The sequence below is a fragment of the Xylocopa sonorina genome, unplaced genomic scaffold (assembly GCF_050948175.1).
Source record: "Xylocopa sonorina isolate GNS202 unplaced genomic scaffold, iyXylSono1_principal scaffold0131, whole genome shotgun sequence".
Lineage (NCBI taxonomy): Eukaryota > Metazoa > Arthropoda > Insecta > Hymenoptera > Apidae > Xylocopa > Xylocopa sonorina.
This window is the reverse complement of record NW_027490202.1, coordinates 802,094-826,009: the sequence shown is the minus strand read 5'-3', so window position 1 is coordinate 826,009 and position 23,916 is coordinate 802,094.

The following is a 23,916-nucleotide window of genomic DNA, read 5'->3' as shown; positions in this document are numbered from 1 at the left end:
ACGACGCGCGGGTAGGAAAGAATATCTACGCCGTCTCATTCGCGAATACGCGAGTTGTACTTCCGGACATCCATACGTCTGCAACGCTGTTTCCGTCCCTGCGAAGGAGGTCTTCGCAGCCGTACGTCCAATTCGAATCCAGGATCGCCCGGTTCCAGCGCCAGTTTCCTCCAGCCGTAGCTCGCCTGCCTGGAGACTCATTCCCGTCGACGCTCCGCCGATCCAGCCGTACGCCGCTGCTATTCCGGTCACGGATCCACGGCGCCACAGATACCTGGAACGAGAGGCGAAACAGTATTAAGAAGACGTTGAAAGGTAAGTGTTAGGCGTAATTTTGGTTAGATCGAGTTCCGACCGCCAACGAACCCGGCCCCAGCGCAATTCGCGTAGGTTTTTCGGGAAAGGCTACGAATCGTGCCATCGGATCGAGCGCAAACGCACCTCGGGACGTGACATAAGAAGCATTTGAACTCTATTGCTACGATACCTAGACATCTGCAGACGCTATTTCCTTGCAAGGAAGTGTCGCATTTACATTCATTTGAAGTGTGGACGAGGAATACATGACACTTCGCAAATCATATTATATCTTACCATGAAACATAGAAATGAGATGCGATATCGCGTTTTAAGAAGCATTTTAACTCTATTGCTTCGATACGTAGACATTTGCAAACACTATTTCCTTGCAAGGAAGTGTCGCATTTACATTCATTTGAAGTGTTGACGAGGAATACATAACACTTCGCAAATCATATTATATCTTTCCATGAAACATAGAAATGAGATGCGATATCGCGTTTTAAGAAGCATTAGAACTCTATTGCTACGATAGGTAAACATCTGCAAACGCTATTTCCTTGCAAGGAAGTGTCGCATTTACGTCCATTTCAATCGTAGACGAGGAATACATATGTGACGTCAGGCGCACCGCCTGCCACCCTCTGGCGCCAACCAGCATCCGCAGCATCCGCAACCGGGACACCGCTCTCCCGCCAGCACCTGTATCAGCATCCCCCGTACACGGGCCGCACGACGATTCGACGCCCCGAGACGAGGAGACAACGCTACGAGGATGAGGAATACCTCCCCGCGTACGAATCCCGATCACCTGCGATCACACAACCGTACGCTTACTTTTCATACACGCGATTCTAGATTAAGCACTCTACACGAATCATGTACATACACAACCCAACACACACCTAAATATAAGCAGATATTTGTACAATCATAATTTCTAAGTCGTATAGAATATAAGCTGCGATGCGCGCCCGCGCGCACTCGACGCTCGCGGCTCACGCTGAACGCGAGCCGCACCCCACTCCGAGTGGCCGCCCCACTCCGATCGTACGCCCCACTCACGGGGCCCAGCGACTCGCGCGCCACGCAACCCGAGGAGGTCGCGGACGCGCGACCGAGAGAGGAGTTCCTTCGAGTCCGATCTCCGAGACGGTTCTAATCTCAACCTCCGAGCAATACGCTCCCCTGCCACGAGCTATCAGCTCTCATGCAGCCGACTCTATCGCATCTCCCTTAGCGGAGTCCTTATTATAACTTATTACTATTTCCATTTCATATTATATCGTTAGTTGATAACTTAGACTTAGTAAAGTGTAGTAGGATAGTTATATTATAGAATATACTCTTGTTTTACCAAATCCAAGTCTCTTTATTCGAATACAAGTTCCTTAAATTCTATTCCACGTGTACGCTCGCGATTCTTATTCAATTCACACGATTCATCTGCGACAGCTCTGTACGCTGGACAGTCTTTGAGCGCACCAACGCTCGACTGCTCTCGCTGCATTCCTATCGTATCCAAGGTATCTTGAACAAGGATCGACCTCGGTAAGCCAGAGCGCACCATCGCTTGGCCGAGCCGTATTCCGTCCTAGTGCAAGCGCCTTTGATGAATCCCGAGCCTCCGAAAAGGCGTACACGACGCGCGGGTAGGAAAGAATATCTACGCCGTCTCATTCGCGAATACGCGAGTTGTACTTCCGGACATCCATACGTCTGCAACGCTGTTTCCGTTCCTGCGAAGGAGGTCTTCGCAGCCGTACGTCCAATTCGAATCCAGGATCGCCCGGTTCCAGCGCCAGTTTCCTCCAGCCGTAGCTCGCCTGCCTGGAGACTCATTCCCGTCGACGCTCCGCCGATCCAGCCGTACGCCGCTGCTATTCCGGTCACGGATCCACGGCGCCACAGATACCTGGAACGAGAGGCGAAACAGTATTAAGAAGACGTTGAAAGGTAAGTTTTAGGCGTAATTTTGGTTAGATCGAGTTCCGACCGCCAACGAACCCGGCCCCAGCGCAATTCGCGTAGGTTTTTCGGGAAAGGCTACGAATCGTGCCATCGGATCGAGCGCAAACGCACCTCGGGACGTGACACGAAAGATATTTTTGGTGACAGCGGTGGGATAGCCACGCGTTCTCCACGGAAATTCTGCCGTCCGAGACCGCGAAACAAGCCATGGCAACGAGAACTCCACCGACCAAAACGCGCCAGCAAGCGCAACGGGCCGCCGCGATGCACGAAACTGATCGCGATAAACGCACAAATAGGGCATTAGATTTTCAAGACGCTCTCGGCGAGCTTACTCAAGATACCGCGCAAGCAGGCACATCGGCGAAAAACGTAGAATCGACCGATCCAACTACGGTGACCTTGCTTCAACAAGTTGAAATGCTCCGTCGCGAAATTGAAGCTATCCGCCGAACTCCAGATCTAGCACGCGACGATACAGTGCCGTTGGAAATTCCGCGTATAGACCCGATTTCCGCACAAGGTTCGAGTCAAATATCCACCGCATTCCATCCGCAAACGAACGGGTCCGTCGAAAGATCTCACCACGTCTTGGCCGAGTATCTGAAACACTATATCGAGTCGAGTAACGAATGGGAGAAATGGTTACCGTACGCGATGTTCGCATACAACACCAGCGTACACGAGGGTACGTTATACACCCCTCACGAACTAGTGTTCGGTAGAATAGCTAGAACGCCATCAGCCACTCCTTTTCAAGACAACACCGAAAATGAGACATACAGCGACTATCTCATTCAACTCAACGAAAGAATTTCCAAATCGCAGGAGCTCGCCAAAGATAATTTAGATAACGCCAAACGCAGATCGAAATTCTATTACGACCGCAAAGTCAATGTCAAAAATTTCGAGGTAGGACAGTGGGTGTACCTTTTAAAGGAACCAAATAAGCATAAATTCCAAGCTCAGTATTCAGGACCCTACCGAATACTCGAAATTTTAGGCAACTGCAACGTAAAGTTAAATGTAAAGGGTCGACATAAAATCGTACACACGAACAAAATTAAGCTATGTAAACGAATGCAAGGTATGCACAGTGTGAATGCGAATGAGTTAAAAATAAGAAAAACTGGAACTGTAGTCAGTGAATATAGTGTAAAAGACGCTGAAAGCGAAAGTGAACAAAGTGGAATGAACAAGTCAACGAGAAGCATCAACCGCGGTCCAGCGGTCATCCACCCTCGCCGGGATGAATCAGGAGAGAGCCTCCAACCCCTGCGACAGTCAACCAGTGGAACCACGAAACGGGCCCAGCAGTCCGACACACGCTCCACAGACAAGAGATCTCGGCATTGCCGAGATTCTTTTTCCAAGGGGGGGTGGTGTGACGTCAGGCGCACCGCCTGCCACCCTCTGGCGCCAACCAGCATCCGCAGCATCCGCAACCGGGACACCGCTCTCCCGCCAGCACCTGTATCAGCATCCCCCGTACACGGGCCGCACGACGATTCGACGCCCCGAGACGAGGAGACAACGCTACGAGGATGAGGAATACCTCCCCGCGTACGAATCCCGATCACCTGCGATCACACAACCGTACGCTTACTTTTCATACACGCGATTCTAGATTAAGCACTCTACACGAATCATGTACATACACAACCCAACACACACCTAAATATAAGCAGATATTTGTACAATCATAATTTCTAAGTCGTATAGAATATAAGCTGCGATGCGCGCCCGCGCGCACTCGACGCTCGCGGCTCACGCTGAACGCGAGCCGCACCCCACTCCGAGTGGCCGCCCCACTCCGATCGTACGCCCCACTCACGGGGCCCAGCGACTCGCGCGCCACGCAACCCGAGGAGGTCGCGGACGCGCGACCGAGAGAGGAGTTCCTTCGAGTCCGATCTCCGAGACGGTTCTAATCTCAACCTCCGAGCAATACGCTCCCCTGCCACGAGCTATCAGCTCTCATGCAGCCGACTCTATCGCATCTCCCTTAGCGGAGTCCTTATTATAACTTATTACTATTTCCATTTCATATTATATCGTTAGTTGATAACTTAGACTTAGTAAAGTGTAGTAGGATAGTTATATTATAGAATATACTCTTGTTTTACCAAATCCAAGTCTCTTTATTCGAATACAAGTTCCTTAAATTCTATTCCACGTGTACGCTCGCGATTCTTATTCAATTCACACGATTCATCTGCGACAGCTCTGTACGCTGGACAGTCTTTGAGCGCACCAACGCTCGACTGCTCTCGCTGCATTCCTATCGTATCCAAGGTATCTTGAACAAGGATCGACCTCGGTAAGCCAGAGCGCACCATCGCTTGGCCGAGCCGTATTCCGTCCTAGTGCAAGCGCCTTTGATGAATCCCGAGCCTCCGAAAAGGCGTACACGACGCGCGGGTAGGAAAGAATATCTACGCCGTCTCATTCGCGAATACGCGAGTTGTACTTCCGGACATCCATACGTCTGCAACGCTGTTTCCGTTCCTGCGAAGGAGGTCTTCGCAGCCGTACGTCCAATTCGAATCCAGGATCGCCCGGTTCCAGCGCCAGTTTCCTCCAGCCGTAGCTCGCCTGCCTGGAGACTCATTCCCGTCGACGCTCCGCCGATCCAGCCGTACGCCGCTGCTATTCCGGTCACGGATCCACGGCGCCACAGATACCTGGAACGAGAGGCGAAACAGTATTAAGAAGACGTTGAAAGGTAAGTTTTAGGCGTAATTTTGGTTAGATCGAGTTCCGACCGCCAACGAACCCGGCCCCAGCGCAATTCGCGTAGGTTTTTCGGGAAAGGCTACGAATCGTGCCATCGGATCGAGCGCAAACGCACCTCGGGTCGTGACACATAACACTTCGCAATGAATATTATATCTTATCATGAAACATAGATATGAGATACAATATCTCGTTTTAAGAAGCATTAGAACTCTATTGCTAAGATACCTAGACATCTGCAGACGCTATTTACTAGCAAGGAAGAGTCGCATTTACATTCATTTGAAGTGTAGACGAGGAATACATAAAACTTCGCCAATCATATTATATCTTACCATGAAGCATAGTAATGAGATGCGATATCGTGTCTTAAGAAGCATTGGAACTCTATTGCTACGATACGTAGACATCTGCAAATGCTATTTCCTAGCAAGAAAGTGTAGCATTTACATACTTTTGAAGTGAATGCGAGGTTTACATAACACTTCGCAATGAATATTATACCTTATCATGAAACATAGAAATGAGATACGATATCGCATTTTAAAAAGCATTAGAACTCTATTGCTACGATACCTAGACATCTGCATACGCTATTTCCTAGCAGGGAAGTGTCGCATTTACATTCATTTGAAGTGTAGACGAGGAATACATAACACTTCGCAAATCATATTATATCTTACCATGAAACATAGAAATGAGATGCGATATCGCGTTTTATGAAGCATGAGAACTCTATTGCTACGATACCTAGACATCTGCAGACGCTATTTCCTAGCAAGGAAGTGTCGCATTTACATTCATTTGAAGTGTAGACGAGGAATACGTTACACTTCGCAAATAATATTGTACCTTACCATGAAACATAGAAATGAGATGCGATATCGCGTTTTAAGAAGCATTTGAACCCTATTGCTTCGATACGTAGACATTTGCAAACGCTATTTCCTTGCAAGGAAGTGTCGCGTTTACATTCATTTGAAGTGTAGACGAGGAATACATAACACTTCGCAAATCATATTATATCTTACCATGAAGCATAGTAATGAGATGCGACATCGTGTCTTAAGAAGCATTGGAACTCTATTGCTACGATACGTAGACATCTGCAAATGCTATTTCCTAGCAAGGAAGTGTCGCATTTACATTCCTCTGAAGTGAATACGAGGTATACATAACACTTTACAATGAATATTATATCTTATCATGCAACATAGTAACGAGATGAGATATCGCGTTTTAAGAAGCATTAGAACTCTATTGCAACGATACGTAGACATCTGCAAATGTTATTTCCTAGCAAGGAAGTGTCGCGTTTACACTCATTTGAAGTGTAGACGAGGAATACATGACACTTCGCAAAGCATATTATATCTTACCATGAAACATAGAAATGAGATGCGATATCGCGTTTTAAGAAGCATAAGAACTCTATTGCTTTGATACGTAGACATCTGCAAACGCTATTTCCTAGCAAGGAAGTGTCGCATTTACATTCATTTGAATCGTAGACGAGGAATACATGACACTTCGCAAATCATATTATATCTTACCATGAAACATAGAAAAGAGATGCGATATCGCCTTTTAAGAATCATAAGAACTCTATTGCTACGATACGTAGACATCTGCAATTGCTATTTCCTTGCAAGGAAGTGTCGCATTTACATTCATTTGAAGTGTAGACGAGGAATACATAACACTTCGCAAATTATATTATATCTTACCATGAAACATAGTAATGAGATGCGATATCGCGTTTTAAGAAGCATTAGAACACTATTGCTACGATAGGTAGATATCTGCAAACGCTATCTCCTTGCAAGGAAGTGTCGCATTTACATTCATTTGAAGTGTACACGAGGAATACATAACACTTCGCAAATCATATTATATCTTACCATGAAACATAGAAAAGAGATGCGATATCGCCTTTTAAGAATCATAAGAACTCTATTGCTACGATACGTAGACATCTGCAAACGCTATTTCCCTGCAAGGAAGTGTCTCATTTACATTCATTTGAAGTGTAGACGAGGAATACATAACACTTCGCAAATCATATTATATCTTACCATGAAATATAGAAATGAGATGTGTGACGTCAGGCGCACCGCCTGCCACCCTCTGGCGCCAACCAGCATCCGCAGCATCCGCAACCGGGACACCGCTCTCCCGCCAGCACCTGTATCAGCATCCCCCGTACACGGGCCGCACGACGATTCGACGCCCCGAGACGAGGAGACAACGCTACGAGGATGAGGAATACCTCCCCGCGTACGAATCCCGATCACCTGCGATCACACAACCGTACGCTTACTTTTCATACACGCGATTCTAGATTAAGCACTCTACACGAATCATGTACATACACAACCCAACACACACCTAAATATAAGCAGATATTTGTACAATCATAATTTCTAAGTCGTATAGAATATAAGCTGCGATGCGCGCCCGCGCGCACTCGACGCTCGCGGCTCACGCTGAACGCGAGCCGCACCCCACTCCGAGTGGCCGCCCCACTCCGATCGTACGCCCCACTCACGGGGCCCAGCGACTCGCGCGCCACGCAACCCGAGGAGGTCGCGGACGCGCGACCGAGAGAGGAGTTCCTTCGAGTCCGATCTCCGAGACGGTTCTAATCTCAACCTCCGAGCAATACGCTCCCCTGCCACGAGCTATCAGCTCTCATGCAGCCGACTCTATCGCATCTCCCTTAGCGGAGTCCTTATTATAACTTATTACTATTTCCATTTCATATTATATCGTTAGTTGATAACTTAGACTTAGTAAAGTGTAGTAGGATAGTTATATTATAGAATATACTCTTGTTTTACCAAATCCAAGTCTCTTTATTCGAATACAAGTTCCTTAAATTCTATTCCACGTGTACGCTCGCGATTCTTATTCAATTCACACGATTCATCTGCGACAGCTCTGTACGCTGGACAGTCTTTGAGCGCACCAACGCTCGACTGCTCTCGCTGCATTCCTATCGTATCCAAGGTATCTTGAACAAGGATCGACCTCGGTAAGCCAGAGCGCACCATCGCTTGGCCGAGCCGTATTCCGTCCTAGTGCAAGCGCCTTTGATGAATCCCGAGCCTCCGAAAAGGCGTACACGACGCGCGGGTAGGAAAGAATATCTACGCCGTCTCATTCGCGAATACGCGAGTTGTACTTCCGGACATCCATACGTCTGCAACGCTGTTTCCGTTCCTGCGAAGGAGGTCTTCGCAGCCGTACGTCCAATTCGAATCCAGGATCGCCCGGTTCCAGCGCCAGTTTCCTCCAGCCGTAGCTCGCCTGCCTGGAGACTCATTCCCGTCGACGCTCCGCCGATCCAGCCGTACGCCGCTGCTATTCCGGTCACGGATCCACGGCGCCACAGATACCTGGAACGAGAGGCGAAACAGTATTAAGAAGACGTTGAAAGGTAAGTTTTAGGCGTAATTTTGGTTAGATCGAGTTCCGACCGCCAACGAACCCGGCCCCAGCGCAATTCGCGTAGGTTTTTCGGGAAAGGCTACGAATCGTGCCATCGGATCGAGCGCAAACGCACCTCGGGACGTGACACGAAAGATATTTTTGGTGACAGCGGTGGGATAGCCACGCGTTCTCCACGGAAATTCCGCCGTCCGAGACCGCGAAACAAGCCATGGCAACGAGAACTCCACCGACCAAAACGCGCCAGCAAGCGCAACGGGCCGCCGCGATGCACGAAACTGATCGCGATAAACGCACAAATAGGGCATTAGATTTTCAAGACGCTCTCGGCGAGCTTACTCAAGATACCGCGCAAGCAGGCACATCGGCGAAAAACGTAGAATCGACCGATCCAACTACGGTGACCTTGCTTCAACAAGTTGAAATGCTCCGTCGCGAAATTGAAGCTATCCGCCGAACTCCAGATCTAGCACGCGACGATACAGTGCCGTTGGAAATTCCGCGTATAGACCCGATTTCCGCACAAGGTTCGAGTCAAATATCCGCCGTAACCAACCCGCAACATGACGAGCTTTCGCTCAAGCAAGCGCTTGAAGCCGTACCGACGTTCGACGGACAAAATATTCCGGTACTCCAATTTACGCGGGCTTGCAAACGGGCTTACGAACTAATTCCGAACGGGTGCGAGCGCACGTTTACGCGCCTTCTGAAGGGCAAATTGAAGGGCCGCGCTTATGCCGCGTTAGAGGACGAGCCGTGCCAGACGATTCTGGAATTAACTGATATTCTTCGATGTTCGTTCGGACCCGTGAAATCCGCCGATCACTACAGGGGCGAACTCACCAATATATACATGCGTGCCAACGAGCACATTTTAGATTATATTGGACGGGTAAAGGACCTGAAGACAGCCATAATTGACTGCGACAGACTCGCGCGTCGCGATCCCCAAGAGTCCTTAGAAAGCGTAAACAAACTCGCGTCACAGTGCTTCAGGGACGGACTTATTCCCGAAATAAGAATTCAGATGCCGATAGATCCATACAACACCCTGCAGCAAATTTTCACAAGAGCACGCGAACTCTTTCAAATTCACGAACGCGACTTACAACGTCTAGGCAAAACGCGACCACGCGCGGAATCTTGCGAAAAACTCGTAGACATTATCTGCAGTAAATGCAACAACACGGGACATTACGCGACCGAATGTCGGCTCAGAACCGTACCTCAATACCGATCACGGGAATATCGAGACCCATACCTGCGTCCCAGGGACGCACCGCTTCCCGCTCAACGCCCGTCCTACGAACAGCCGCGACAAATTTTAGACAGGGACGCGCAAAAATTTTGCAAATATTGTAAAAACCCGGGGCACAGCATAGACGAATGCCGTAAGAGAAGATATAATAACAATTTGAACAGGGACTCGGGAAACGACGGTGGCCTCCGTACCCGCCGCGAGACAGGTCGCGAGGCCCTACCGCAAATACGAACTCTCGCAGCGAACAATTCCGACGAGGAAGTAGGAGAAACGCCGCAATAAATATCACCGGGAAAGCAAGCACGCCTACCGTGATAATTAAATCCGATCATTTAATCTGTCCAACCCGATTTATGATAGACACCGGGGCAGAGATAAACATTATCAAACGATCGGCATTAAAATCCTCCGCGCGAATCGACTCTTCGGAAATAGTGATTATAACGGGTGTAACCGACGGCAAAACAGCCACCTTAGGGACGGTGAACCTGGTAATCTTCGACCGCGTCGTCCCCTTCAATGTAGTCGAGGACAATTTTCCCTTAAAGCCTAACGGAATCCTCGGCTCGGGCTTTTGTAAGGACGCGGAAATTTCCTTCCTTAAGAAATTTATCAAATGGAACGGGCAGAAAATCCCTTTCGTAGAGGATGTCGAGCCAACCGAAGAACCGTCGTCGCGCCCGGAGACCGCTCCTCACTTACCAGCGAAAAATAAACAAACGTCGCGCACTAAATCTATTTCTCCTCCGACGCCGCCGCAATCATCGCCCCCTCCGAAACGCGATGCACCGGCGAAATCTAAACCCAGAACGGATAAGAAGGCCGTTTCTTCGAAGCAAAGAGATCAGATCTCGATTCCTCCGCGATCAAATGTCGGAATAAAGGTTCGCGTGATAAACTCCGATATCCCAGAAGGAATAATTCCGAGAATTAATTTAGCACCGGGAATATTTTTCGGGAACGCCCTAGTCAGAGTGGTCCATGGCAAGGCGATTACAAGAATAATAAATTCATCAGATCGCACGATCAAAATCGCATTGCCAGACGTAAAACTCGAACCGGCTCAAATTATGACTCCCCTCCACGAGGAGGGCAGTCCCTCTCTGTTTCCAATTTTTTCCAATTCGAAAAAATACGCTGTATCCGCCGCACCGATCGGCTCTTCCCACAAAAGGGAAATTTCTACTTCTATTTCAAATCAGACATCGTATTCGACACGCGAGCTTCCTCCTTCTCGGTGCAAAGTAATAAACAAGCACCGAATTTCCTACGCGCAAGCGGTAAAAACCAATGTAAAGCGAGATGCAAAATCGAAATCTCCGCTATCACCGCAAACCGCCGACTCTCCGCAATCTCGCGTGGACCGTATACTCAGTCTCCTTCGTCTCGATCACCTCAATAAGGAGGAAAAAGAACACGTCGTCCGCCTCGTCGAAAGCTCGCAGCATCTCTTCCATATCCAAGGCGACAAATTAGGACACACTTCGGCCACCACGCATAAAATACCAACCGTTGACGACCGACCCGTCAACGTGAAGCAATATCGCTTTCCCCCGGCACATAAGGAGGAAATTCGCCGTCAAGTCGAACACTTTTTACAAAACGATGTCATCTCTCCGTCCAAATCGCCTTATAATTCACCACTGTGGGTAGTGCCCAAGAAGCCTGATTCCTTGGGCAATAAACAGTGGCGCGTCGTTATCGACTACCGAGCTCTGAACGAGAAGTCTGTCGCCGACGCGTACCCCCTCCCTTGCATCACGGAGATTCTCGATCAGCTCGGTAGCGCGAAATACTTCAGTACTTTCGATCTCGCGAGCGGGTTCCATCAGATCCCTATGGAACCCGCCGACGCTCCGAAAACCGCTTTTTCTACGCCTCACGGGCACTATGAGTTCAAAAGAATGCCCTTCGGGTTGAAAAACGCGCCCGCGACGTTCCAGAGGCTGATGGACAACGTCCTCTCCGGCCTCCAGGGGAACGAGGTATTCGTCTACCTCGATGATATCGTGATCTACGCCAGCTCTCTGCAGGAGCACCGAGTAAAATTTGAAAAATTAACAAAAAGGCTCAAGGAAGCCAACCTAGTTTTGCAACCTGATAAGTGCGAATTCCTGCGAAGAGAGGTTAGCTATTTAGGCCACATTATCAGCGAGCACGGGGTAAAACCGGACCCCGCGAAAATAAGCGCGGTGAAAAATTTTCCACGTCCACAGAACGCCAAACAAATTAAACAATTCCTCGGTCTTGCGGGATATTACAGGCGTTTCATTGCTAATTTCTCGCGTATCGCTAAACCTCTGACCAATCTGTTAAAAAAGGACGCGCCTTTCGTGTGGCGCAACGATCAAGAAAACTCATTTGTACAACTTCGCGATTGCCTGTGCGAGGCTCCTATACTCCAATATCCGAACTTTAAGCAGCCGTTCGTTATAACCACCGATGCATCTGCCGAAGCGATCGGCGCTATTCTCAGTCAAGGCCCGATAGGTCGCGATCTGCCGATCGCGTACACGTCGCGATTACTCAATACTGCGGAGCGAAATTATTCTACGATCGAGAAGGAGTGTCTGGCGATCGTCTACGCCGTCCACTATTTCCGGCCATACATCTACGGTAACCAGTTCAAACTCGTTACCGACCATCGGCCGTTAGTGTGGATGAACTCGGTCAAAGATCCATCCAGTAGACTCGTTCGTTGGAGGCTTAAGCTTGCTGAATTTGATTATGAGATGGTATACAAAAGCGGCAAAACCAACCTCAATGCGGACGCACTATCGCGGAATCCCGCCCGAGTTTTCCCGCTTTCCCACGCACTTGATTCGGAGGATGACATCTTCGATGTCTCCCCGGAAGTTCGAAGGAAATACACCACTCCAGCTCCTCCTCCTACACCGGTAACGTCGGGAACCGACGTACCGACGCCCGACGCTCCCTCACTTACCGACACCTCGTCAACTCCGCACACAACCGATAATCCCGAAATCTATGTCCCTGCACCGAATGAATACATCAGGCGAGAGCCTTTGTTTAAATACAGTCGCGACTCACTGTCAACCAGACGAGACAATATTGTCATTTTCGTCACGCAGTCAGGACACCCTTACGACGCGGGTGCCCAAGAACTCGAAAAAACCGGACAATTCCTTCCCAACGAAAACATCGTCCTTTCCAGATCCAAAGTTGTGAAAATAGAAAACGAGTACCAAATCCAGCTTCCGATCGTGGAACATCCAAGCCGATCAGTCGATTTCCAAACCACGGTCGAAGCATTTCGATCACTATACGACGTCGTAAACGAACTCCAGTTAACAACATTCAGTATCGCACAGATCTCCCTTGATTCTATTCCATGGTCCCGAATCCGAAAAATCCTCGAGGACCTATTTTACGAATCGAACGTTCAAATAACGGTCTGTCAGGGGCTGATTCGAACTCCGCCAGTCCAAGATAGACTGAAAATAATACAGGAGAACCACGACACACCTGTGGGAGGCCACAAGGGTGTGAATAAAACATACACTCGTATTAGGCAACAATACTTTTGGCCCAATATGAAGTTGCAAATCCAAGAATACATCGGCAAATGCAAAAGCTGCCAAACGGAAAAACTGGTCAGAGTAAAAACGAGACAACCTCTCACTCTAACCGATACCCCCGGCAGGGCTTTTGACAAAATCTCGATGGACGTTATGGGTCCTCTTCCCGAAACACCAGATGGTTTCACAAACATATTAACAATCCAAGACCTACTAACAAAATTCTCCGTCGCAATTCCCCTTAAAACCACCACGGCCGTAGACATTGCGGATGCATTGATTCGAGAGTTTATCTGTAAGTTCGGATGCCCCAAGGGCATACTGACAGATCAGGGCTCCAATTTTATAAATAGCCTGATAAAAGCCATCGCTATCAAATTCAGAATCAAGCAGTACAAGTCCACCGCATTCCATCCGCAAACGAACGGGTCCGTCGAAAGATCTCACCACGTCTTGGCCGAGTATCTGAAACACTATATCGAGTCGAGTAACGAATGGGAGAAATGGTTACCGTACGCGATGTTCGCATACAACACCAGCGTACACGAGGGTACGTTATACACCCCTCACGAACTAGTGTTCGGTAGAATAGCTAGAACGCCATCAGCCACTCCTTTTCAAGACAACACCGAAAATGAGACATACAGCGACTATCTCATTCAACTCAACGAAAGAATTTCCAAATCGCAGGAGCTCGCCAAAGATAATTTAGATAACGCCAAACGCAGATCGAAATTCTATTACGACCGCAAAGTCAATGTCAAAAATTTCGAGGTAGGACAGTGGGTGTACCTTTTAAAGGAACCAAATAAGCATAAATTCCAAGCTCAGTATTCAGGACCCTACCGAATACTCGAAATTTTAGGCAACTGCAACGTAAAGTTAAATGTAAAGGGTCGACATAAAATCGTACACACGAACAAAATTAAGCTATGTAAACGAATGCAAGGTATGCACAGTGTGAATGCGAATGAGTTAAAAATAAGAAAAACTGGAACTGTAGTCAGTGAATATAGTGTAAAAGACGCTGAAAGCGAAAGTGAACAAAGTGGAATGAACAAGTCAACGAGAAGCATCAACCGCGGTCCAGCGGTCATCCACCCTCGCCGGGATGAATCAGGAGAGAGCCTCCAACCCCTGCGACAGTCAACCAGTGGAACCACGAAACGGGCCCAGCAGTCCGACACACGCTCCACAGACAAGAGATCTCGGCATTGCCGAGATTCTTTTTCCAAGGGGGGTGGTGTGACGTCAGGCGCACCGCCTGCCACCCTCTGGCGCCAACCAGCATCCGCAGCATCCGCAACCGGGACACCGCTCTCCCGCCAGCACCTGTATCAGCATCCCCCGTACACGGGCCGCACGACGATTCGACGCCCCGAGACGAGGAGACAACGCTACGAGGATGAGGAATACCTCCCCGCGTACGAATCCCGATCACCTGCGATCACACAACCGTACGCTTACTTTTCATACACGCGATTCTAGATTAAGCACTCTACACGAATCATGTACATACACAACCCAACACACACCTAAATATAAGCAGATATTTGTACAATCATAATTTCTAAGTCGTATAGAATATAAGCTGCGATGCGCGCCCGCGCGCACTCGACGCTCGCGGCTCACGCTGAACGCGAGCCGCACCCCACTCCGAGTGGCCGCCCCACTCCGATCGTACGCCCCACTCACGGGGCCCAGCGACTCGCGCGCCACGCAACCCGAGGAGGTCGCGGACGCGCGACCGAGAGAGGAGTTCCTTCGAGTCCGATCTCCGAGACGGTTCTAATCTCAACCTCCGAGCAATACGCTCCCCTGCCACGAGCTATCAGCTCTCATGCAGCCGACTCTATCGCATCTCCCTTAGCGGAGTCCTTATTATAACTTATTACTATTTCCATTTCATATTATATCGTTAGTTGATAACTTAGACTTAGTAAAGTGTAGTAGGATAGTTATATTATAGAATATACTCTTGTTTTACCAAATCCAAGTCTCTTTATTCGAATACAAGTTCCTTAAATTCTATTCCACGTGTACGCTCGCGATTCTTATTCAATTCACACGATTCATCTGCGACAGCTCTGTACGCTGGACAGTCTTTGAGCGCACCAACGCTCGACTGCTCTCGCTGCATTCCTATCGTATCCAAGGTATCTTGAACAAGGATCGACCTCGGTAAGCCAGAGCGCACCATCGCTTGGCCGAGCCGTATTCCGTCCTAGTGCAAGCGCCTTTGATGAATCCCGAGCCTCCGAAAAGGCGTACACGACGCGCGGGTAGGAAAGAATATCTACGCCGTCTCATTCGCGAATACGCGAGTTGTACTTCCGGACATCCATACGTCTGCAACGCTGTTTCCGTCCCTGCGAAGGAGGTCTTCGCAGCCGTACGTCCAATTCGAATCCAGGATCGCCCGGTTCCAGCGCCAGTTTCCTCCAGCCGTAGCTCGCCTGCCTGGAGACTCATTCCCGTCGACGCTCCGCCGATCCAGCCGTACGCCGCTGCTATTCCGGTCACGGATCCACGGCGCCACAGATACCTGGAACGAGAGGCGAAACAGTATTAAGAAGACGTTGAAAGGTAAGTGTTAGGCGTAATTTTGGTTAGATCGAGTTCCGACCGCCAACGAACCCGGCCCCAGCGCAATTCGCGTAGGTTTTTCGGGAAAGGCTACGAATCGTGCCATCGGATCGAGCGCAAACGCACCTCGGGACGTGACATAAGAAGCATTTGAACTCTATTGCTACGATACCTAGACATCTGCAGACGCTATTTCCTTGCAAGGAAGTGTCGCATTTACATTCATTTGAAGTGTGGACGAGGAATACATGACACTTCGCAAATCATATTATATCTTACCATGAAGCATAGTAATGAGATGCGATATCGTGTCTTAAGAAGCATTGGAACTCTATTGCTACGATACGTAGACATCTGCAAATGCTATTTCCTAGCAAGGAAGTGTCGCATTTACATTCCTCTGAAGTGAATACGAGGTATACATAACACTTTACAATGAATATTATATCTTATCATGCAACAAAGTAACGAGATGAGATATCGCGTTTTAAGAAGCATTAGAACTCTATTGCAACGATACGTAGACATCTGCAAATGCTATTTCCTAGCAAGGAAGTGTCGCGTTTACACTCATTTGATGTGTAGACGAGGAATACATGACACTTCGCAAATCGTATTATATCTTACCATGAAACATAGAAATGAGATGCGATATCGCGTTTTAAGAAGCATAAGAACTCTATTGCCTTGATACGTAGACATCTGCAAACGCTATTTCCTAGCAAGGAAGTGTCGCATTTACATTCATTTGAATCGTAGACGAGGAATGCATAACACTTCGCAATGAATATTATATCTTACCATGAAACATAGAAATGAGATGCGATATCACGTTTTAAGAAGCATTAGAACTCTATCCCTACGATACGTAGACATCTGCAAACGCTATTTCCTTGCAAGGAAGTGTCGCAATTTCATTCATTTGAAGTGTAGACGAGGAGTAGATAACACTTCGCCAATCATATTATATCTTACCATGAAGCATAGAAATGAGATGCGATATCGCGTTTTAAGAAGCATTAGAACTCTATTGCTTCGATACGTAGACATTTGCTAACACTATTTCCTTGCAAGGAAGTGTCGCATTTACATTCATTTGAAGTGTTGACGAGGAATACATAACACTTCGCAAATCATATTATATCTTTCCATGAAACATAGAAATGAGATGCGATACCGCGTTTTAAGAAGCATTAGAACTCTATTGCTGCGATACCTAGACATCTGCAGTCGCTATTTACTAGCAAGGAAGTGTCGCATTTACTGTCACGTCCCGAGGTGCGTTTGCGCTCGATCCGATGGCACGATTCGTAGCCTTTCCCGAAAAACCTACGCGAATTGCGCTGGGGCCGGGTTCGTTGGCGGTCGGAACTCGATCTAACCAAAATTACGCCTAAAACTTACCTTTCAACGTCTTCTTAATACTGTTTCGCCTCTCGTTCCAGGTATCTGTGGCGCCGTGGATCCGTGACCGGAATAGCAGCGGCGTACGGCTGGATCGGCGGAGCGTCGACGGGAATGAGTCTCCAGGCAGGCGAGCTACGGCTGGAGGAAACTGGCGCTGGAACCGGGCGATCCTGGATTCGAATTGGACGTACGGCTGCGAAGACCTCCTTCGCAGGAACGGAAACAGCGTTGCAGACGTATGGATGTCCGGAAGTACAACTCGCGTATTCGCGAATGAGACGGCGTAGATATTCTTTCCTACCCGCGCGTCGTGTACGCCTTTTCGGAGGCTCGGGATTCATCAAAGGCGCTTGCACTAGGACGGAATACGGCTCGGCCAAGCGATGGTGCGCTCTGGCTTACCGAGGTCGATCCTTGTTCAAGATACCTTGGATACGATAGGAATGCAGCGAGAGCAGTCGAGCGTTGGTGCGCTCAAAGACTGTCCAGCGTACAGAGCTGTCGCAGATGAATCGTGTGAATTGAATAAGAATCGCGAGCGTACACGTGGAATAGAATTTAAGGAACTTGTATTCGAATAAAGAGACTTGGATTTGGTAAAACAAGAGTATATTCTATAATATAACTATCCTACTACACTTTACTAAGTCTAAGTTATCAACTAACGATATAATATGAAATGGAAATAGTAATAAGTTATAATAAGGACTCCGCTAAGGGAGATGCGATAGAGTCGGCTGCATGAGAGCTGATAGCTCGTGGCAGGGGAGCGTATTGCTCGGAGGTTGAGATTAGAACCGTCTCGGAGATCGGACTCGAAGGAACTCCTCTCTCGGTCGCGCGTCCGCGACCTCCTCGGGTTGCGTGGCGAGCGAGTCGCTGGGCCCCGTGAGTGGGGCGTACGATCGGAGTGGGGCGGCCACTCGGAGTGGGGTGCGGCTCGCGTTCAGCGTGAGCCGCGAGCGTCGAGTGCGCGCGGGCGCGCATCGCAGCTTATATTCTATACGACTTAGAAATTATGATTGTACAAATATCTGCTTATATTTAGGTGTGTGTTGGGTTGTGTATGTACATGATTCGTGTAGAGTGCTTAATCTAGAATCGCGTGTATGAAAAGTAAGCGTACGGTTGTGTGATCGCAGGTGATCGGGATTCGTACGCGGGGAGGTATTCCTCATCCTCGTAGCGTTGTCTCCTCGTCTCGGGGGCGTCGAATCGTCGTGCGGCCCGTGTACGGGGGATGCTGATACAGGTGCTGGCGGGAGAGCGGTGTCCCGGTTGCGGATGCTGCGGATGCTGGTTGGCGCCAGAGGGTGGCAGGCGGTGCGCCTGACGTCACACCACCCCCCTTGGAAAAAGAATCTCGGCAATGCCGAGATCTCTTGTCTGTGGAGCGTGTGTCGGACTGCTGGGCCCGTTTCGTGGTTCCACTGGTTGACTGTCGCAGGGGTTGGAGGCTCTCTCCTGATTCATCCCGGCGAGGGTGGATGACCGCTGGACTGCGGTTGATGCTTCTCGTTGACTTGTTCATTCCACTTTGTTCACTTTCGCTTTCAGCGTCTTTTACACTATATTCACTGACTACAGTTCCAGTTTTTCTTATTTTTAACTCATTCGCATTCACACTGTGCATACCTTGCATTCGTTTACATAGCTTAATTTTGTTCGTGTGTACGATTTTATGTCGACCCTTTACATTTAACTTTACGTTGCAGTTGCCTAAAATTTCGAGTATTCGGTAGGGTCCTGAATACTGAGCTTGGAATTTATGCTTATTTGGTTCCTTTAAAAGGTACACCCACTGTCCTACCTCGAAATTTTTGACATTGACTTTGCGGTCGTAATAGAATTTCGATCTGCGTTTGGCGTTATCTAAATTATCTTTGGCGAGCTCCTGCGATTTGGAAATTCTTTCGTTGAGTTGAATGAGATAGTCGCTGTATGTCTCATTTTCGGTGTTGTCTTGAAAAGGAGTGGCTGATGGCGTTCTAGCTATTCTACCGAACACTAGTTCGTGAGGGGTGTATAACGTACCCTCGTGTACGCTGGTGTTGTATGCGAACATCGCGTACGGTAACCATTTCTCCCATTCGTTACTCGACTCGATATAGTGTTTCAGATACTCGGCCAAGACGTGGTGAGATCTTTCGACGGACCCGTTCGTTTGCGGATGGAATGCGGTGGACTTGTACTGCTTGATTCTGAATTTGATAGCGATGGCTTTTATCAGGCTATTTATAAAATTGGAGCCCTGATCTGTCAGTATGCCCTTGGGGCATCCGAACTTACAGATAAACTCTCGAATCAATGCATCCGCAATGTCTACGGCCGTGGTGGTTTTAAGGGGAATTGCGACGGAGAATTTTGTTAGTAGGTCTTGGATTGTTAATATGTTTGTGAAACCATCTGGTGTTTCGGGAAGAGGACCCATAACGTCCATCGAGATTTTGTCAAAAGCCCTGCCGGGGGTATCGGTTAGAGTGAGAGGTTGTCTCGTTTTTACTCTGACCAGTTTTTCCGTTTGGCAGCTTTTGCATTTGCCGATGTATTCTTGGATTTGCAACTTCATATTGGGCCAAAAGTATTGTTGCCTAATACGAGTGTATGTTTTATTCACACCCTTGTGGCCTCCCACAGGTGTGTCGTGGTTCTCCTGTATTATTTTCAGTCTATCTTGGACTGGCGGAGTTCGAATCAGCCCCTGACAGACCGTTATTTGAACGTTCGATTCGTAAAATAGGTCCTCGAGGATTTTTCGGATTCGGGACCATGGAATAGAATCAAGGGAGATCTGTGCGATACTGAATGTTGTTAACTGGAGTTCGTTTACGACGTCGTATAGTGATCGAAATGCTTCGACCGTGGTTTGGAAATCGACTGATCGGCTTGGATGTTCCACGATCGGAAGCTGGATTTGGTACTCGTTTTCTATTTTCACAACTTTGGATCTGGAAAGGACGATGTTTTCGTTGGGAAGGAATTGTCCGGTTTTTTCGAGTTCTTGGGCACCCGCGTCGTAAGGGTGTCCTGACTGCGTGACGAAAATGACAATATTGTCTCGTCTGGTTGACAGTGAGTCGCGACTGTATTTAAACAAAGGCTCTCGCCTGATGTATTCATTCGGTGCAGGGACATAGATTTCGGGATTATCGGTTGTGTGCGGAGTTGACGAGGTGTCGGTAAGTGAGGGAGCGTCGGGCGTCGGTACGTCGGTTCCCGACGTTACCGGTGTAGGAGGAGGAGCTGGAGTGGTGTATTTCCTTCGAACTTCCGGGGAGACATCGAAGATGTCATCCTCCGAATCAAGTGCGTGGGAAAGCGGGAAAACTCGGGCGGGATTCCGCGATAGTGCGTCCGCATTGAGGTTGGTTTTGCCGCTTTTGTATACCATCTCATAATCAAATTCAGCAAGCTTAAGCCTCCAACGAACGAGTCTACTGGATGGATCTTTGACCGAGTTCATCCACACTAACGGCCGATGGTCGGTAACGAGTTTGAACTGGTTACCGTAGATGTATGGCCGGAAATAGTGGACGGCGTAGACGATCGCCAGACACTCCTTCTCGATCGTAGAATAATTTCGCTCCGCAGTATTGAGTAATCGCGACGTGTACGCGATCGGCAGATCGCGACCTATCGGGCCTTGACTGAGAATAGCGCCGATCGCTTCGGCAGATGCATCGGTGGTTATAACGAACGGCTGCTTAAAGTTCGGATATTGGAGTATAGGAGCCTCGCACAGGCAATCGCGAAGTTGTACAAATGAGTTTTCTTGATCGTTGCGCCACACGAAAGGCGCGTCCTTTTTTAACAGATTGGTCAGAGGTTTAGCGATACGCGAGAAATTAGCAATGAAACGCCTGTAATATCCCGCAAGACCGAGGAATTGTTTAATTTGTTTGGCGTTCTGTGGACGTGGAAAATTTTTCACCGCGCTTATTTTCGCGGGGTCCGGTTTTACCCCGTGCTCGCTGATAATGTGGCCTAAATAGCTAACCTCTCTTCGCAGGAATTCGCACTTATCAGGTTGCAAAACTAGGTTGGCTTCCTTGAGCCTTTTTGTTAATTTTTCAAATTTTACTCGGTGCTCCTGCAGAGAGCTGGCGTAGATCACGATATCATCGAGGTAGACGAATACCTCGTTCCCCTGGAGGCCGGAGAGGACGTTGTCCATCAGCCTCTGGAACGTCGCGGGCGCGTTTTTCAACCCGAAGGGCATTCTTTTGAACTCATAGTGCCCGTGAGGCGTAGAAAAAGCGGTTTTCGGAGCGTCGGCGGGTTCCATAGGGATCTGATGGAACCCGCTCGCGAGATCGAAAGTACTGAAGTATTTCGCGCTACCGAGCTGATCGAGAATCTCCGTGATGCAAGGGAGGGGGTACGCGTCGGCGACAGACTTCTCGTTCAGAGCTCGGTAGTCGATAACGACGCGCCACTGTTTATTGCCCAAGGAATCAGGCTTCTTGGGCACTACCCACAGTGGTGAATTATAAGGCGATTTGGACGGAGAGATGACATCGTTTTGTAAAAAGTGTTCGACTTGACGGCGAATTTCCTCCTTATGTGCCGGGGGAAAGCGATATTGCTTCACGTTGACGGGTCGGTCGTCAACGGTTGGTATTTTATGCGTGGTGGCCGAAGTGTGTCCTAATTTGTCGCCTTGGATATGGAAGAGATGCTGCGAGCTTTCGACGAGGCGGACGACGTGTTCTTTTTCCTCCTTATTGAGGTGATCGAGACGAAGGAGACTGAGTATACGGTCCACGCGAGATTGCGGAGAGTCGGCGGTTTGCGGTGATAGCGGAGATTTCGATTTTGCATCTCGCTTTACATTGGTTTTTACCGCTTGCGCGTAGGAAATTCGGTGCTTGTTTATTACTTTGCACCGAGAAGGAGGAAGCTCGCGTGTCGAATACGATGTCTGATTTGAAATAGAAGTAGAAATTTCCCTTTTGTGGGAAGAGCCGATCGGTGCGGCGGATACAGCGTATTTTTTCGAATTGGAAAAAATTGGAAACAGAGAGGGACTGCCCTCCTCGTGGAGGGGAGTCATAATTTGAGCCGGTTCGAGTTTTACGTCTGGCAATGCGATTTTGATCGTGCGATCTGATGAATTTATTATTCTTGTAATCGCCTTGCCATGGACCACTCTGACTAGGGCGTTCCCGAAAAATATTCCCGGTGCTAAATTAATTCTCGGAATTATTCCTTCTGGGATATCGGAGTTTATCACGCGAACCTTTATTCCGACATTTGATCGCGGAGGAATCGAGATCTGATCTCTTTGCTTCGAAGAAACGGCCTTCTTATCCGTTCTGGGTTTAGATTTCGCCGGTGCATCGCGTTTCGGAGGGGGCGATGATTGCGGCGGCGTCGGAGGAGAAATAGATTTAGTGCGCGACGTTTGTTTATTTTTCGCTGGTAAGTGAGGAGCGGTCTCCGGGCGCGACGACGGTTCTTCGGTTGGCTCGACATCCTCTACGAAAGGGATTTTCTGCCCGTTCCATTTGATAAATTTCTTAAGGAAGGAAATTTCCGCGTCCTTACAAAAGCCCGAGCCGAGGATTCCGTTAGGCTTTAAGGGAAAATTGTCCTCGACTACATTGAAGGGGACGACGCGGTCGAAGATTACCAGGTTCACCGTCCCTAAGGTGGCTGTTTTGCCGTCGGTTACACCCGTTATAATCACTATTTCCGAAGAGTCGATTCGCGCGGAGGATTTTAATGCCGATCGTTTGATAATGTTTATCTCTGCCCCGGTGTCTATCATAAATCGGGTTGGACAGATTAAATGATCGGATTTAATTATCACGGTAGGCGTGCTTGCTTTCCCGGTGATATTTATTGCGGCGTTTCTCCTACTTCCTCGTCGGAATTGTTCGCTGCGAGAGTTCGTATTTGCGGTAGGGCCTCGCGACCTGTCTCGCGGCGGGTACGGAGGCCACCGTCGTTTCCCGAGTCCCTGTTCAAATTGTTATTATATCTTCTCTTACGGCATTCGTCTATGCTGTGCCCCGGGTTTTTACAATATTTGCAAAATTTTTGCGCGTCCCTGTCTAAAATTTGTCGCGGCTGTTCGTAGGACGGGCGTTGACCGGGAAGCGGTGCGTCCCTGGGACGCAGGTATGGGTCTCGATATTCCCGTGATCGGTATTGAGGTACGGTTCTGAGCCGACATTCGGTCGCGTAATGTCCCGTGTTGTTGCATTTACTGCAGATAATGTCTACGAGTTTTTCGCGAGATTCCGCGCGTGGTCGCGTTTTGCCTAGACGTTGTAAGTCGCGTTCGTGAATTTGAAAGAGTTCGCGTGCTCTTGTGAAAATTTGCTGCAGGGTGTTGTATGGATCTATCGGCATCTGAATTCTTATTTCGGGAATAAGTCCGTCCCTGAAGCACTGTGACGCGAGTTTGTTTACGCTTTCTAAGGACTCTTGGGGATCGCGACGCGCGAGTCTGTCGCAGTCAATTATGGCTGTCTTCAGGTCCTTTACCCGTCCAATATAATCTAAAATGTGCTCGTTGGCACGCATGTATATATTGGTGAGTTCGCCCCTGTAGTGATCGGCGGATTTCACGGGTCCGAACGAACATCGAAGAATATCAGTTAATTCCAGAATCGTCTGGCACGGCTCGTCCTCTAACGCGGCATAAGCGCGGCCCTTCAA